We start from the raw sequence: 9,127 nt of genomic DNA on the forward strand, positions 1-9,127 counted from the left end.
TGCAGGAAGAGGTGTCAAGCTTTGAGTTGCCGTTGGGTCGGGGACAGCCGTGGCCGGTCGGGCCTCCAGAAGTGCAACCCTGGTTTGGATGTCTGCCACTGAGGTGGATAGAGATGACACCATCGTGTGTAATTGTGAAATGGCCGATGATATCGACTGAAGGGATGCCTGTTGGATACTGGGTCCTGCTGCTGGTGGGGGAAAGAGGAGTTTGAAAAGCTCGCCTTTCCTTGCTGTGGCGGGGAAGGGGACACCTCTGCGTCTGAGCTCTGCCGTCAGTTTGGGGATAGTCCATCCCCTAAGGGATTGCACGCTGCCGCTTTCTGAGACCGGAGAAGGTGACAGAGGGGCCGTGAGGTCTTCGCTGCCGGTCTGAGACATGGTTGCTCTGGTGAGGATTCTCTTGAGCTTTTATTTCCTGGTTGACTGTAACCTGGGGGGATATCGTCCAACCTGGTGCAGGGTGGACCTACTGAACTTTGACTGACCTGAGAAAAACGAAAAGGTGACAATTCGTGAAGGGATTGCTAACTGATTTTTTGAAGCAACGATTTGTATGACAATGAAACGATTCGAAATGTTTGCCTTGATTATGAATGGACTCCATGACAGAGGTCCGGCCTGGTCGTCATCATTGATTCGACCGAGAACCGGGCTCTGGAGCATGTATTGAAATGAGGCAAGTGAAAACATTGGTGCACCCGGGACGATCTGGTGCCTGTTTGATGCATCTGGATTCGAATCGGAGCACCGTATGAAATGAAATGAGAGAAATGATTATTAGACCGAGGCTTGAATTGGTTGTGCCGTGTTAGCGACTGGCAACCAACCGAGCTCTGGTATAGGTATGAAATGCTGTTTGGAACCAGCAAGGCATTCCGTAAAGAATCGGTGCATGTCAGATGCGACTGGTTCCGGAACGGTGATGCGTTGTGGGAGTGAAATGGTAGTAAGCTGCATGGCAGAGACATGGATCCATCTCCCGATGTCTGCGATTAGCTATGATCCGGACTTTGAAGCATGTATCAGAAATGAGGCCGAGCCCTGGGGTACGCCATAATGAATCGGTGCATTTCCATGCGACTGGATTCATGTGTGAACGTGATACGTGGAAATGAAATGATAACCATGACAGAAGGTACGAATTCCTGATAAACGTAACTCTGGAGCATGTATAGAAATGAGGCCAGTCCTGGGGCACGCCGAGACGAATCGGTGCATTGCCATGCGACTGGATTCATGTCGGAACGTGATAGGTGGAAATGAAATGATAACCATGACAGAGGTATGAATGACTGAAACGTAACTCTGGAGCATGTATAGAAATGAGGCCGATCCTGGGGCACGCCGAGACGAATCGGTGCATTGCCATGCGACTGGATTCATGTCGGAACGTGATAGGTGGAAATGAAATGATAACCATGACAGAAGGTACGAATTACTGATAAACGTAACTCTGGAGCATGTATAGAAATGAGGCCAGTCCTGGGGCACGCCGAGACGAATCGGTGCATTGCCATGCGACTGGATTCATGTCGGAACGTGATAGGTGGAAATGAAATGATAACCATGACAGAGGTATGAATGACTGAAAACGTAACTCTGGAGCATGTATAGAAATGAGGCCAGTCCTGGGGCACGCCGAGACGAATCGGTGCATTGCCATGCGACTGGATTCATGTCGGAACGTGATAGGTGGAAATGAAATGATAACCATGACAGAGGTATGAATGACTGAAAACGTAACTCTGGAGCATGTATAGAAATGAGGCCAATCCTGGGGCACGCCGAGACGAATCGGTGCATTGCCATGCGACTGGATTCATGTCGGAACGTGATAGGTGGAAATGAAATGATAACCATGACAGAGGTATGAATGACTGAAAACGTAACTCTGGAGCATGTATAGAAATGAGGCCAATCCTGGGGCACGCCGAGACGAATCGGTGCATCTTTTTGATGCGACTGGATTCGAATCGGAGCGCGGTAGGTGACTGAAATGAGAAATGTTTTGAAATGATTTGAAATGTTAGAAATGAGTTCTAGAATGTTTCAGAAATGAGAAATGATTGGTACCGAACTGACTTGATCCGATAACTTGCAAATTGCGACTTGCTATGGCTGTTTACTGATGCATATATTTAAACACCGACATGCTAGAAATGAAGCGACGTCTGCGTCGCGGTGCTGTCGAAATGGTAACATATCGAAAGTACGAGCGATATACATTACAATAGTGAAGTGCGAGTAACGAAATTGAAAGTACGGTTTAGTGACATGACATGAAACGAAAAATGCGATATACATTGCAGTTTATGAAAAGCGAGTGAAACGAAAAATTTTGAAATTACCGTTTAGTGACCTGATATGAAAACGAAAAGTCCGACGGGACCTTACCTGCGACAGCCAAGCCAGCCGCGTGGTACAAACTACGAACGAAAAACGCGGACTTCGAAAGTTTTGAGAACGGTATCGAATACGAAATTTTGCGAGGCAAGAACTTGCGGACGCTGGTATACCGAATAGTCGGCCTAGTGACGTATATCGCGCACAGGAAACCGACAAGCACCACAGGTGAGCGGGCTGCTTAAGTACCCCCCCCGGGCTCCTCCCATAAATTCAGGCCACCATACTGGCCTTCCTACATATATATATATATATACATATATATATATATACATATATATATATATACATATATATATATACATACATATATATATATATATATACATATATATACATATATATATATATATATATACACACATACATATATATATATACACATATATATATAAATATATAACTATATATATATATAACTAGAGAGAGAGAGAGAGAGAGAGAGAGAGAGAGAGAGAGAGAGAGAGAGAGAGAGAGAGAGAGAGAGAGAGAGAGAGAGAGAGAGAGAGAGAGAGAGAGAGAGAGAGAGAGAGAGATATATATATATATATATATATCTATTGAGATATAGAAATAGAGATATATATATATAGAGAGAGAGAGAGAGAGAGAGAAAATATATATAGAGAGAGAGAGAAATATAGAGATAGGTAGATAGATAGATATAGAAATGTAAAACATTCTTTTTGAAGATTTGAAGTTATCTTAATTTTTTGGCTTTACATTTAGTTAGATAGTTTGAGATTTTGTTCCAGATATAGAGAGAGATCAAAAGATTATTAACTATATTTTGAGATATTGATATCTATCTATCCGATATGTCTTTCTAATTTTAAATATTGAGGTAAAATAGGAACTCTACGCAAACCACTTCATTACAAATGTTGGAAAATTACTATGTACTAAAATATCTGTGTGCTAATTAGATTAATAATTTTTGGTTTCACATAGGGGAAAAATCACTCAGCCAACAACCAGAAGACAGTCCACCCCAAGCAAAAAATGATTGGGAAATAAGCCCAAGTCCCATTGAGGATGTGGAGGAAGGAGAGGTGGGCGACATGGGCACCCCACCAGGTGAGTGTCTGACACACCAGCTTACGGTAATCTATGCATGGCTGCCTTTTATTTTATGTAATTTTTCTACTCTATTTTAGGTGATCTGGTTGTGCTTGAGTCAAGCAACAGCGCCACCCCCGAGGATGTTCATGAAGTTTGCGACATGGGCACCCCACCAGGTCAGTGTTTGAGACACCAGCTTTATGGTAAGGTAAACTTATGTGTGCATATTTCTAAACATATTTTTTTTTTCATTCCACTTTAGGTCCAAGTGACTATTTCACCACAGACAGTGCCCAACGGCTAATTGCTCAAATCATGGCCTGGAATGGGGAGATCGATCAAATGCGGAATCGGCTGGATCGTATGCAGCAGGAAATGAAGGACATGATTGATGTTTTGGGTCGAATCTAAATGCCCTTTTTTAAACCCCAAAACATCAATCATGTCCTTCATTTCCTGTTTTGCTGACCCCATTCTGGGCCTTCTCTTTTTTTTTTTTGCCAGAACATAAATGGCTGTTTAACCTAATGTAAAAAAGGAGGGCTGTTTCTCGGAAATACCTCAAAAATCCACAAAAAAATAAAAATTGATTTTCAAAAAAACACAAAAAAAAAAAAAAAATAAAAAACTTGATTTTAAAAAACCAAAAAAAATAAAAAACTTGATTTTAAAAAACCAAAAAAATTAAAAAACTTGATTTTAAAAAACCAAAAAAAATAAAAAACTTGATTTTAAAAAACCAAAAAAAATAAAAAACTTGATTTTAAAAAACCAAAAAAAATAAAAAACTTGATTTTAAAAAACCAAAAAAAATAAAAAACTTGATTTTAAAAAACCAAAAAAAATAAAAAACTTGATTTTAAAAAACCAAAAAAAATAAAAAACTTGATTTTAAAAAACCAAAAAAAATAAAAAACTTGATTTTAAAAAACCAAAAAAAATAAAAAACTTGATTTTAAAAAACCAAAAAAAATAAAAAACACTTGATTTTAAAAAACCAAAAAAAAAAATATACAAACTTTCTTAAAAAAAAAATAATAAAAACAAAAATAACTTGCTAAAAAAAAAAAAACATAAACAAAAAAATTGCTTTAAAAAACAAAAAAAAAAAAACACAAAACAAAACTTGATTTTCCCAAAACAAAAAAAAAAGCCTGTTTGTGAAAATCAAAAAGCCAAAAATATTTTTTTCGTGGATTAGGTATAAATATTTAGATATAATTATATTTTGCTACATTATTAAGATATCATTCTATTTTTGTCTATGAACATTTTATACTAAATGCAGAACTGAATGCATAACAACCATTAATAAAAACATCTCCTTATAGGAATTAAATAAATGTGTGGTTTGTTATTTCAAGGCTCAGTATCATTTTAGTTATAATTGTAAAAAAGTTGTTTACAGTGGCAATGGAGCTTATTTAGACATTTAAAATTACAATACAGTTGGCACTACAACTGCTCGACCATAACCTAGGAGACAGCCCAAAAGAAAGGCAAGCAATAAATATAATGCAAGATTTCATCAATAATTTTTTTATTGTCAAAAATTATATATCCTGGCCCATTGCAATGGCCCCCCTACCCATAAAATAATTAACATATTGCTGTCTAACTTGACGGGCACTTTGGGGGGCCAAGCCAGTACGGACAGTATCCAGGCCTGTAAGGTTGGCTTCTATTTGTCCGGCCTCAGGCCCAACTGTGCCTATATAATTTGTAGAATGCTTATTTAAAAAGTTGTGCAGAATGCAGCACGATAAAACGATAAAATTAAGTTTGTATTCCGCCAAATTAATGGCTGTTTGAAACAGGCGGAACCGGCTGGCCAGAATTCCAAACGCATTCTCAACCACTCTTCTAGCTCTGGCCAGCCGGTAATTAAAAACCCTCCTCTCCGGGGTGAGTGTTCTTTGGGGGAATGGCCTCATGAGGTGCTTGCTGAGAGCGAAGGCTTCATCGGCAATGAAGACAAAGGGTAGTCCTTCCACGTTATCCTCATCAGGTGGCAATCCCAGGCCACCACTCTGGAGACGCTGGCAGAACTCCGTCTGGGCAAATACTCCTCCATCCGACATCCGGCCATTCTTCCCCACGTCCACATATAAAAAATCATAGTGTGCCGACACCACCGCCATTAAAACAATACTGTGGAACCCCTTATAATTAAAATAATATGACCCCGAATGGGGGTGGTGGCACAATGTGGACATGTTTCCCATCTATAGCCCCTCCACAATTGGGAAAGTCCCAACGGCTGGCAAAATGGGATGCCACAGTCTGCCATTCCTGTGGCGTTGAAGGAAACTGGGAAATCAAACAAGAAAACCAAAATCAATTAATTTGGAAGCTAACATTGCAAGAAAATTAGACAATTAAAAACATTATTCCCCAGCATCAGTATAACATTCAATAATTTAATTGTTCTGGAATAACTAATATGGAAAGGCACACTTATCAGATTGCTCACCCCCTCTGATGGAACATTGATTACATTTTAGGGGGTTGTGAAATCCCTAAAAAAAATTACTTTTAGGACACGCAGGAATTTAGGGACTAAAAAGGCTACAAGACTGCAGTTGTCGCACTCTGCAGGTGCAGTTGCTAACCAGCTTACAGTAAATGAGGTAATGTAAAAAGGCATTCATGTTGCAAGGAGTACACAATCACATGCAAGGGCAATTAATGAAAACACTTTGAGGCTTGCATATGATTTGATGATGGAAATCAGCAGAGCTTCTGCTCATTTACTAAAGCACTGGAACAAATGCACTTGTAGAGTGCACATGCATTTTGCAAAGTGCAACATATATTTGCTTTAGACAAATCAACACCACAGAACATTCCAGCAAATTTTAACGAGGGTGGGGGTGGGGGGGTTGTGAAATCTAGATAATTGCTCATTAGCAGCAAACTATTTGGAGTGAGTTTAGGTGGGGGGGGGGTGGGGTTGTGAAATCTAGATAATTGCTCATTAGCAGCACACTATTTGGAGTGAGTTTAGGTGTGGGGGGGGGTGGGGTTGTGAAATCTAGATAATTGCTCATTAGCAGCAAACTATTTGGAGTGAGTTTAGGTGGGGGGGGGGGTGGGGTTGTGAAATCTAGATAATTGCTCATTAGCAGCACACTATTTGGAGTGAGTTTAGGTGGGGGGGGGGTTGTGAAATCTAGATAATTGCTCATTAGCAGCAAACTATTTGGAGTGAGTTTAGGTGGGGGGGGGGGGGGGGGGGTTGTGAAATCTAGATAATTGCTCATTAGCAGCACACTATTTGGAGTGAGTTTAGGTGGGGGGGGTGGGGTTGTGAAATCTAGATAATTGCTCATTAGCAGCACACTATTTGGAGTGAGTTTAGGTGGGGGGGGGGGTGGGGTTGTGAAATCTAGATAATTGCTCATTATCAGCACACTATTTGGAGTGAGTTTAGGTGTGGGGGGGGGGGGGGGGGGGGTTTGTGAAATCTAGATAATTGCTCATTAGCAGCACACTAAATACACTCAAACAAAATACATTCCAAATGAGTAGACTAGGTGGATATGTTCCCATCACTTCATGCTGGGAAGGTTATTGAAGGAAAATATACATGCATGACAAAAAATAACAGGAAAAAAATCCAGCATGTGTGAGGATAAAAAGGGGACATTCACACTATATTGCAATGATGGTAAGTAGTGTTTGAAGCAAGAAATACATTATATACATAAATGTATGACTCAGAGGGTTGGCCGTGTCATTGCCAACATCCCTTGTAATTTTTAGAACTAGATGTGTACCTCAAAATGGGATTTTAAGGGCAATGCAGAAATTGGCAGTGTTGAATTATAGTTAAAAAGAAGTTTATTGATACAAAAACGAATAGGATATACATGAACATACACATTGATCTAGTTAAGAATAATTATAAAAACATCAGATATATGGAAACATATGATGCATCCTACTGCTAGTTACAAGTACCACCCCCGATAGGTGTGATGGCGTCCTGATAGCAGATTTCCAACGCGTTTCAACTTATTGTAGGGATAAAGTCTTCCTCAGGGAGGGACTGCATCACATTCTAAAATTTTAAGTAACAGCATGATTATTGGTATATACTTAAATATTTGTTTGTTACCTATATCTACAGAAATCGCATTACAACAGAAAAGTATTATATGCGACTTACATTTGCGACTACAGAAATCGCATTACAACAGAAAAGTATTATATGCGACTTACATTTGCGACTACAGAAAATCGCATTACAACAGAAAAGTATTATATGCGACTTACATTTGCGACTACAGAAATCGCATTACAACAGAAAAGTATTATATGCGACTTACATTTGCATTTAACTGTGAAAAATCGCTTTCCCAGTGCTGGCAGGGGTCCTAACACGTGATTGTCAATGCTGCTCAAATATCCTCTACGGGATGGCCTGGTATATTGTGAAGAAACCAGTATTTGGCAGTCGTGATAATTAAACAACTGAAAAACATGAAGGTATAAGGGAAATGCTAAGAAATTGAACATCAAAGAGGTCAAAGAATGGAAATAATGGTGATTCGTAGGGGAAATAAGGTTCCCCAGGGCCATCATAGAGTAAAAGAGATCAAATACCTTAAATTGATTGTGTCAGGTGTATTGTTCCAAGTGGCAGGGAGCTCCGGTCCTGGAGTACCTCTCTGTAACAAAGCCAGTTGTGGAATGCTGCCTGTGGCCATCCCTGGCGTCCTAATATATGGGGTGTGGGCGTGGCTAAGTGATGGGCGTAGCCCTATTCTAGGTAGAGTCTCACATTCATTGGTGGTGCAGTGGAGGGGGTGCGACTTCAATTGGCTGCTGTCACTGTTTAGAGGAAGCACCTTTGTACAATGTATTGAGGGGAAGCGTCCACAAGCTTCCCTGTTATCTAGGTAGCAGACGCTTGGACCTCCTCCTTCCTTTTCTCCTCCCCGTGACGTGAAGCCTATTGCTTACACGTAGCCCATGTAATATGGGCACGGGGTGAGGCGGGGAGAGAGGTGCGTCTGGTTGCCGGGGCAATGTGCATATGACGTTGGGGTCACATGGCCCCGACGTCAGTTCCTAAAAGAGGGAGGGGCGCCGTGTGACTCCACAGCGCTATTGAGCAGTCTTATTCATGTTAAACCGGGCATCGGGCTGTCTGACAAAAAAGTATCAGACAAAAAAGTATCAGACTATGCACAGCGGTGTATGGGGTACTGTTCTATGCTGATGTCATAGATGTCACCAAGATATACAGTGATAAGTATGACAAAAAGTAGCAGGTCTATACTCCCTCATTTAGAGATGGAAAAAGGAAGGAAGAAAAATTGTATAAAAGAATTGCAAAGAATTGATTGAAATGGGGATAGTACTGATGAAATATGAAATATATATAATAAGAGAATGTGAAGGGGGATTTTTATTCTTAAATATGCCCAAACCTCTTTATGATGATTGTACTGTCATTGAGCGAATGGCAGAACATCAAAATTAGGGCTTATAACCACCGACACAGTAGGAAATCCCGGGGCATCAAAATAAGATCTGACGCCTTCGGGGTATTCGGGCCATGATGTTGCGTCATGGCCCCCCCCTGTGCCGGGTAGGGATAGTGGGCAGAATGGCAACGGTATCATTGGGTCCACTGCACCACCAATGAATG

The 9,127-nt window shown here is 40.5% G+C and overlaps 1 long non-coding RNA gene across 2 annotated transcripts; it reads right to left on the reverse strand.

Moving 5' to 3' along the window:
* Nucleotides 1–7,293: 7,293 nt before the first annotated feature.
* Nucleotides 7,294–8,572, reverse strand: LOC141127279 (uncharacterized). 2 transcript variants are annotated; one of them, XR_012241541.1, is made up of 3 exons: nucleotides 8,077–8,572; nucleotides 7,800–7,944; nucleotides 7,294–7,531 (listed from the first exon to the last, which is right to left on the reverse strand). It is a non-coding gene; the product is annotated as an uncharacterized lncRNA (long non-coding RNA). The 2 variants fall into 2 exon arrangements; XR_012241509.1 differs by having other exon boundaries at nucleotides 7,800–8,572.
* Between the last annotated feature and the right edge of the window lie 555 nt (nucleotides 8,573–9,127).

This window comes from Aquarana catesbeiana, linkage group LG01 (assembly GCF_042186555.1).
Source record: "Aquarana catesbeiana isolate 2022-GZ linkage group LG01, ASM4218655v1, whole genome shotgun sequence".
Classification (NCBI taxonomy): domain Eukaryota; kingdom Metazoa; phylum Chordata; class Amphibia; order Anura; family Ranidae; genus Aquarana; species Aquarana catesbeiana.